Here is a 9,475-nt window from a genome sequence, read left to right as displayed (position 1 = left end):
CTCTAAGCCATCTCTCCGGCCCTCAGTGGGAATTTTTAATTCTTTGGAGGCAGGAACTCACTATAGCCTAGGCTGACTTGGTGCTCACTCTGAAGCCCAGGCTGGCCTCAAACTCAAGGTGATCCTCTTACCTCAGCCTCCCAAATGCTGGGATTCAAAGTGTGTGTCACCACACCTAGGTTCAATGGGCTTTTAAGCCTCACAAAACTAGTTACAAATGGGAATATCCTGGACATATTTGCAAAGAGCAGTGTAGGCTTTTGAAATAACACCTGGATATTATATAGGCTCTGCCAATAACCTATATCCCCTCCTCTGTGATTGTTTTACTCATAAACTTGGTTTCTATGAAGTACATATAGTATCAAAGCTATAACAAAACTGTTTCAAATGCCATCACATTTGATAATCATTCAGTTAATAAAATATTAGACCCAAACTGGCTTTTAAAATTTCACTCAAGAAACTATTCACAATGAACGTTGTTTCACAAAACTTCATTCTCTTCCAATGATTTGCAGGTGACAGTGATGAATCACACATTGTCTCCTTGTAGCCTGTTTCAGTTTGATCTTTGCTTGTAACAGATTATTGGGTTTACAGGAGTATGGATCATACTTGTATAATTCACAGTGGGAAAATATCCATTGCTGAGATCAAATTCATATAAACGAAGCATAGTGGACCAAATTGTCTTAATTTGAACATAAGCAAAATTTTCCCCAATATAATGATAGCACCCAGCTCCAAAGGGCACATAGGCAAACTTCTCTCCTGTTGCTGGATTATCATGTAAGTAATGATCAGGATTAAGTCTAGACGTTCCACCCATGAGTCTCTAAGTCTTTGATTGACAGTGGGAGAACACACACATGATGTCCTGGAGGAATGGTATACCCAACCACAGTCTGAGGAGTTCTGGTCATTCTCATCATGGTCATTATAGGAGGTCTAAGTCTTAATGTTTCTTTTATGCAGCAATCAAGTAAATTTAGAACTTTGAGCTGTTCATAAGTTAAAGGAGGCAACTCCGCTACACAGATGATTTTCTGTTCTAAGTAACACTTTTCTTGAAGTGTTTTGTCTTTGGACAAAAAGAAGCCCATCCAGGCAGTGGTGGTTGAGGATGTGTGCTTCCCTGCGAGGAGCAGCCCAATGAGCATCGCTGCTATTTCATATCTGTCAGAGGACACCCGTCCTTGTATGTAGAGTCTAATAAACTTTGGAGGATGTCATCAATTTTCTCTTCTGACTACCTGTGTTTCTGCATTGCCTTATAAAATATGTTCTTGATCTCTCAATGAGCTCGGTCCCTGTGTCTGAAACTAGTGAAAGGCAGCCAACCTGGCAGAAACCAAGCTGTTTGGCTAAAGACCCCACCCCAATCCTCATACAGCTGGGCTACCTTCTTGTTGAGCTGACTTCTGATCTCCTTTCCATGCAAACAATGGCTAGCTGTTAAAATTATGAGCTCAGAAAGAGCTTCAAACAATTTTTTTTTCTCCACTTTCTCCCCAACTTTGAAAGTATTCCTTTGTTTCTTTTTTTTTTTTTTTTTCAATTATAGAAACACACTGTTTAAAGTGAGCTATGTTGAGGCCACATTTTAACATTTTCATCTGTTTCAAGAAAACTACATTGGGCACTTCATATACAACTCCCTTCCCAAACACAGGTGTGGTCAGACGACTATAAGCTTCTTCTGCATTCAGGTCTTCATTTTTACTATTGAAAAGCAGTACGGCTGCATCACTTCCGGGAAGGTAAGTAAACGTGTTGCCCACCATGGTAAAACTAAATTCAGGTCCATACTTCTCATATGCATTTCCCAGGAATTCAACTGGACTTTTCCCAAATGTTATAGCATGCCCAAGGAATGCAATTGGAGAGAAAATATATGGTGGACTTTTCTGAAGAAATGGACTTTGCTGGGACACAAGGATGAACAGGATTTTGTCTTCATAGGCGGCCCCGCCCAGTGGGTCACCCCAGCCTGTGCGTGTGGGTTGAGCGGCACCAGGACAGGCCAGGACGGGGTGCAGTAGCGGCCTGGCGGAGGGGTCTTGAGGCAAGTGTGTGGGTCTGGCTCAGATTTGCCATTCTTAAATAAGCTGTATTTTGGGCTTGTTATTTATTGCATCTTTATTTACAGTGGCTTTGTTTCCTCTTCTGTTATACATTAGAAAAGGGTCTCACTGGTCACAAGCTGACTTGGAACCCTCTACAGACAAGAAATATTAATCTTCTTGTTGACATGGTTAATGGAGTGTGTGAGGCACCACACAGCCTAAGGGACAGACAGGATCTGGTTGTCATAATACCTACGCTTGGATAACTACTCTGTGATGTTTTTCATTGAAAGTGTACATTGTTTAGGTAAATTTTAGAAACTATGTGTATTTGGTTCCACTCAGCCTACTTGAATACTCTCATAGCAGGCAAACCGAACACCTAATGTCACTTTTGTACTCTGAGAGGCTTGAGAGCCACACCTAGCACCTTAAGCTCCTACTCTGAAGATATATAACATCAGATTTATTGATACATCTAATAATACCCAGCTAACTAGGAAATCCTATCATTAAATAATCCAGGATGCAAAAATATATACTTTATAACACAAGAAACATCAAATATCAAGACAATGTACATCAGGGAAATGCAGATTAAAACTACATTGAGATTCCATCTCACTCCTGTCAGATTGGCCACCATCATGAAAACAAATGATCATAAATGTTGGCGGGGATGTGGAAAAAAAGGAACCCTTCTGCACTGCTGGTGGGAATGCAATCTGGTCCAGCCATTGTGGAAAACAGTGTGGAGGTTCCTAAAGCAGCTAGAGATTGATCTACCATATGACCCAGCTATAGCACTCCTAGGCATATATCCAAAGGACTCATCTCATTTCCTTAGAAGTACATGCTCAACCATGTTTATTGCTGCTCAATTTATAATAGCTGGGAAATGGAACCAGCCTAGATGTCCCTCAACAGATGAGTGGATAATGAAGATGTGGTACATTTATACAAAGGAGTTCTACTCAGCGGTAAAGAAAAATGAAGTTATGAAATTTGCAGAAAAATGGATGGACCTGGAAAGTATTATACTAAGTCAGGTAACCCAGGCCCAGAAAGCCAAGCGCCACATGTTCTCTCTCATATGGGGATCCTAGCTACAGATGACTGGGCTTCTGCGTGAGAATGAAAATACTTAGTAGCAGAGGCCAGTAAGTTGAAAAGGAGACATAAAGGGTGGAGAAAGGAAGGGAGGAGGATACTTAATAGGTTGATATTGTATATATGTAATTACAATGTTTGTAATGGGGAGGTAATATGATTGAGAATGGAATTTCAAACGGGAAAGTGTGGGGGTGGGGAGGGAGGGAATTACCATGGGATATATTTTATAATCATGGAAAATGTTAATAAAAATTAAAAAAAAAAAAATCAAGACAATGTAAATCCAACAAAAAGTATTAATGCATCAGAAATGACCTCCAGTGAGAACGAGTTAGAGGAAATTCCTGAGAAAGATTTCAGAAGAATGATTATAAATATGTTCAAAGAAGTCAAAGAAGAAGTCAAAGGAAGCAAAAAAGACACAGGACACCAATTTAATGAAATAAAAAGATTGCTACTAAAGATGAATAAGGAAATATAAATAATAAAGAAAAACTAGTTAGAATTATTAACAATAAAGAACACAGTTAATGAAATAAAAAGTCTGTAGAAAATCTCAACAGTAGAATGGATGAAGGAGAGGACAGACTATCTAAGCTAGAAGACCAGGTGACATGTCCCATACAGTCCAACAAAGAGAAAGACACACTAATAGAAAAGTATGTGTGGGAATTTCAAGATATTCGGGACACTATGAAAAGATCAAGGATAAGAATTCAGGGTGTAGTAGAAGGAGAAGAATTCCACTCCATAGGCATATAGGCGTCTACCACAAAATCATAGAAGAAAACTTCCTCCAAATTGGGAAAGAGGTGCCAATGCATACACAGGAATCCATTAGAACACCAGCCAGACAAAACCTGGCAAGAACCTCTCCTCTCCATATTATAATCCAACTACCAAAACAGAAGCCAAAGAAAAAATATTGAAAGCAGTCAGAGAGAAAAATCAAGTTACCTACAAAGGCAAGCCTATCAGGAGTACAGCAGATTACTCAACTTTAAAAGCCTGAAGGGTGTGGAGTGATGTATTCCAAGTCTGAAAGATAACAACTGTCAACCAAGGTTACTTTATCCTGCAAATTTATCCATTCAAATAGATGGAGAAAAAAGGACATTCCCCGACAAAAGCAAGCTAAAGGAGTATTTGAAGACAAAACAAGCTCTACAGAAAATACTTGAAAGAATCCTCCATGCTGAAGAAAAAGAATACCATACATATAAGGAACCAGGATAAAACAAACAATACTCAAATACTTGTTAACACAAGATGGCAAAGGTAAAACAGGAAGAACTACAAAAAAATGGCAAAAATGAATGCACACTTTTCAATAACATCTCTTAATATCAACAACCTCAATACCTGAACCAAAAAACATATATTTTCAGACTGGGTTAAAAAGCAAAATCCTAGCCAGGAGTAGTGCTGCATGCCTTTAATCCTAGCACTGGGAGGCAGAGGTACGAGGACTGCCATGAGTTCAAGTCACCCTGAGATGACAGAGATAATTCCAGGTCAACCTGGACCAGAGTGAGACCCTACCTTGAAAAAAGCAAAATAAATAAATAAATAAATAAATAAATAAATAAATAAATAAAAGGCAAAATCCTTGAATTTGTTGCCTCCAAGAAACCCACCTTTCTTCAAAGGATGGACACTATCTTAGGGTGAATGGTTGGAAATGGACCTAGAAAACAAGCAGGGGTTGCTCTCCTAATACCTGACAAGGTAGACTTTAGTCCAACATTAGTTAAGAAAGACAAGGAAGGCCACTTTATATTACTTGAAGGCACCCTCCAACAGGAGGACATTACAATCCTAAACATATATGCACCATATATGCATGGGGGACCCAAATTCATCAAACAAATGCTATTAGAACTAAAGTCACAGATAACAGCAAACAGTGGTATTGGGTGACTTTGAGACCACACTCTTATCAATTGACAGGTCGTCCTGAGAAAAAATAAACAGAGAGACATATGGACTAAATGAGGTCATAGAAGGAATGGACCTAACATATATATATACAGGACATTTTATCCAAATGCTGTAGAATATACATTCTTTTCAGAAGCACATGGAACATTCTCTAAAATAGACCATAGATTAGGACACAAAGCAAATCTTAACAAATACAGAAAAATTGAAATGATTCCTTGCATTATATCTGACCACAATGGAACCAAACTACAAATAAATAGCAAGAAAGTCTATAGAGCATACACAAAATTGTGGAAATTAAACAACACACTACCAAATGACGAATGGGTCAAAGAAGAAATCAAGAAGGAAATCAAAACATTTATAGAGTCAAACGATAATGAGAACACAACATAGCAAAATCTCTGGGAGACAATGAAGGCACTCCTAAGAGGTAAATTTGTAGCTTTAAGTGCCTATATTAAGAAATTTAAAAGGTCACAGGTAAATGACCTCATGCTTCACCTTCAAGTTTTGGAAAAAGAAGATCAAGGCAAACCAAAAGTCAGTACATTGGAAGAAACAATAAAGATTAGGGCAGGAATTAATGAAATAGAAACAACAACAAAAACAATCCAAGGAATCAGTGAAACAAAGAGTTGGTTCTTTGAACAGATAAACAAGATTGATAAACTCTTAGCAACTCTGACCAAAAGAGAGAGAGAGAAGAGACACAAATTAATAAAATTACAGATGAAAAAGGTAACTCCTGTTTTTATGCCAGTATCATGTTGTTTTTATTACTATGGCTTTGTAATATAGCTTTAGATCAGGTATGGTGATGCCACCAGAGGTATTTCTTTTGCTGAGGATATGTTTGGATATGCGAGGCCTTCTGCCTTTCCATATGAAATTTGAGATCATGTTTTCTAAGTCTGTGACGAACACTGTAGGGATTTTAATTGGAATTGCATTAAATCTATATATTGCCTTTGTTAGGATTGTTAAGACGTAAATGTAAGGTTTTCAGTGTATGCTGTTAAGTATCTTCACTGGTGATTTCTCTCTCTCCCATTGAACTGCATGCAGTGTGGCTTTCCTCAGCTTTCTGTCAGCTGGTGTACATGGAAGAGGATTTCAGCTTAGCTACAAAAGGATTTCTCAGTGTCTTTTCAGCCCAAGTATGTGGAGTCTTTAGCAATAGGGTCCATGTATTCCTGCTGGAAAACCAAGGGCCTCGGCAATGGCTTGTAATGTTTTCTGGGTACTAGCACAATAAAAATTGAGACAAAAAAATTTAAAAAGTAAGAAAGAAAGAAAAATTGGGAAAAAACTGAACTGAGAGTTATCAAAGAAAATAATACAAATGGCCAACAAATATTTTGATAAAATGTTCAACACCTTTAGCTGTCAGGGAAATACATATTAAAACTTATGCTGAGATTCAATCTCACTCTCAGATTGGCTGTCTTCTAACAATCAAATGATAACAAATGGTACCAGGAATGTGGGGAATGAAATAAAAATCTTATTCACTATTGGACCTAGTGCAAACATATACACATGATTTAAATCAATAAGGATGTTTAAAAAATATCAGAATATACGGGCTGGAGAGATGACTTAGGGGTTAAGCACTTGCCTGTGAAGCCTAAGGACCCCGGTTCGAGGCTCGGTTCCCCAGGTCCCACGTTAGCCAGATGCACAAGGGGGCGCACGCGTCTGGAGCTCGTTTGCAGAGGCTGGAGGCCCTGGCGCGCCCATTCTCTCTCTCTCCCTCTATCTGTCTTTCTCTCTGTGTCTGTCGCTCTCAAATAAATAATAAAAAAAGTTTAAAAAAATATCAGAATATGGATTGATGATTTTTTCCAGCTATACAACTCCCTGGCATGTACCCTAAGGACTCTTCATTTTAGAGATACTTACTCAGACAGGTTGTTTCTTCTGTATTCCCAATTGCAAGGAAATGGAACAAGCCCAGATCTAAATCAAATGATGAATGCATAAGGAAAATGTTGTGCATATACACACTGGAGTTATACTCTGCTGTAAGGAAAAATAAAGTAATAAAATCAGGGGAGGCAGGAGAGATGGCTCAGAAAACCACTTGTTTGCAAAGCCTGATGGACAGGGATTGATTCTGCAGTAGCCAGGTAAAACAAGATGTACATGCATCTGGAATTTGTTTGCTGTGGCAAGAGTCACTGGAACACACATTCTACCATCTATCTATGTATCTATGTGCCTATCTATCTATCTATCTATCTATCTATCTATCTATCTATCTATCTATCTCATCTCTATGCAATCCAGTAAATAAATGTTTTCAAAATGTAGATTTTCATAAAAATGTATGGACTTTGAAAAATGATTCTAAGGTAAGTTACATACTACAACCTCAGAATGGCAAATGTTACATGTTCGCTCATATGCAGAACCTAAAATGGAATATTTTGTTTTGTTTGATAGTTGTAGAAAGCAACTGTAGTATTGGTAAGGAAGCTAGAACAAAGTTTGGAGTGAGGCAAAATGAGGTTGTAGAGAGGAGAGCACAATTGACAGGCAAGTGAAAAGTGTGGGAAGATTACAGGGGTGGAAAGTATTCAGGAGAGACTAGGTTTAGTGAAGTTTGTGGAAGATATATGATACCAATGATGCCACAAATCAGTGCCACAGAATTCTTGATCTTGGTTATCTAATTAAAAGTTAAAAACTGCCGGGCATGGTGGCACACGCCTTTAATCCCAGCACTCAGGAGGCAGAGGTAGGAGGATTGCCGAGAGTTCGAGGCCACCCTGAGACTACATAATTAATTCCAGGTCAGCCTGGACCAGAGTGAGACCCTACCTCGAAAAACCAAAAAAAAAAAAAAAAAAAAAGTTAAAAACGCTTTTAAAAAGAGTGGAGGGAATAGTTTCAGCAGAAACACTATGTGTGAATGGAGAAACCTTCATTCTATGTCCATAGACTGTTGCTGGTAAATATGAATGCAACAAATTGGATACTCTGCCCTCATTACTCAGCTGATAGACAGGAAGGCCCATGAAGAACCAAAATTCATTCCATTACCATGAGATATAAATGTAAGGCCCTATGTCTAAAGACAACATTACCTGTGTTCATAGAACATTGAAAATCATGTTTTAAGTGAGAGGAAAGCCAGCTTCCTCATTTCTAGTTTTTGTAAGTGCTGGAAAGTGCTATATAAGCTGCTGGGCGGGGTTTGGGAAAGTAGCCAACAGTGAAAATCAGCAGTGAACCCTGAAAACTACAAAATAAGGCAGCCAGGAAAGATGTACACATTTGTGCAAGAGTGGCACACAGGCTATAGGATGGGAAAAACAATACTCTGGATATGAGATCTGCTCAGTAGGGAGGAAACTATGTAGTTTTTGATTTCTATTTTCCTAGTTACATAAATTTTTAAATATGTTCTCAGGCATTTTGGACATTTTCATTTCTCATTTTCATAGTGGTCTGTTCAAATCATTCGACTATTTAATGTCTCAGTGATGTGTTGGAGAGTTGGTGGTCAAGGTTTCAATATTTTTTATATTGGGAATATTAATTCTCTTCTGAGACATTGCTGCCAAATATTCTCTCCCTAATGAGGATGTCAGTTTTTTTTCACTGACTGTTTTCTTTTATGACAAGATAATTTTTTAACTCCATACATTCTCATTTGTCAGTTATTGCTATTATTACTTCAGGCACTGAAACCTTTTCATGAGTAATATTGTTTATAAAATTGCATTGAAAGATCTTTTCTAAATTTTCCCCTAGCTCAAAATTTCAGATTTTACATTAAGATTTTCAATGATTTTTTTTTTTGTTGTTGTTGTTTTGTTTTTCGAGGTTGGGTCTCACTGTAGCCCAGGCTGACCTGGAATTCACTATGGAGTCTCAGGGTGACCTCAAACTCATGGCGATCCTCCTACCTCCGCCTCTCTAGTGCTGGGATTAAAGGCATGTGCCACTATGCCCGGCATTTTTTTTTTTTTTTTAATGCAGGGTCTCATTCTGGCTCGGGCTGACCTGGAATGTAGTCTTAGGGTGGCCTCAAACTCAAGGGGATCCTCCTACCTCTGCCTTCCAAGTGCTGGGATTAAAGGTGCGTGCCACCACTCCTGGCTTTCAACCGATTTTTAATGTAGGTTTTCATATAGTGAGAAGTGTGGTTTGAGTTGTTTTATCTATGTTTAAATATCCATTTTTCCCATCATCATTTGTTAAAAAAGACCAGCTGGGCATGGTGGCACATGACTTTAATCCAGCACTCAGGAGGCAGAAGTTGGAGGATTGCCATGAATTCCAGGCCCTGAGACTACATAGTGAATTTCAGGTCAGCCCGGCCTAGAGTGAGACCCTAC

The 9,475-nt window shown here is 38.5% G+C and overlaps 1 pseudogene; it reads right to left on the bottom strand.

Moving 5' to 3' along the window:
* Nucleotides 1–562: 562 nt before the first annotated feature.
* Nucleotides 563–1,875, bottom strand: LOC123457282 (annotated as a pseudogene).
* Between the last annotated feature and the right edge of the window lie 7,600 nt (nt 1,876–9,475).

This window comes from Jaculus jaculus, unplaced genomic scaffold (genome assembly GCF_020740685.1).
Source record: "Jaculus jaculus isolate mJacJac1 unplaced genomic scaffold, mJacJac1.mat.Y.cur mat_scaffold_34_1_3701052_arrow_ctg1, whole genome shotgun sequence".
Classification (NCBI taxonomy): domain Eukaryota; kingdom Metazoa; phylum Chordata; class Mammalia; order Rodentia; family Dipodidae; genus Jaculus; species Jaculus jaculus.
This window is presented reverse-complemented; position numbering and strand designations above follow the sequence as displayed.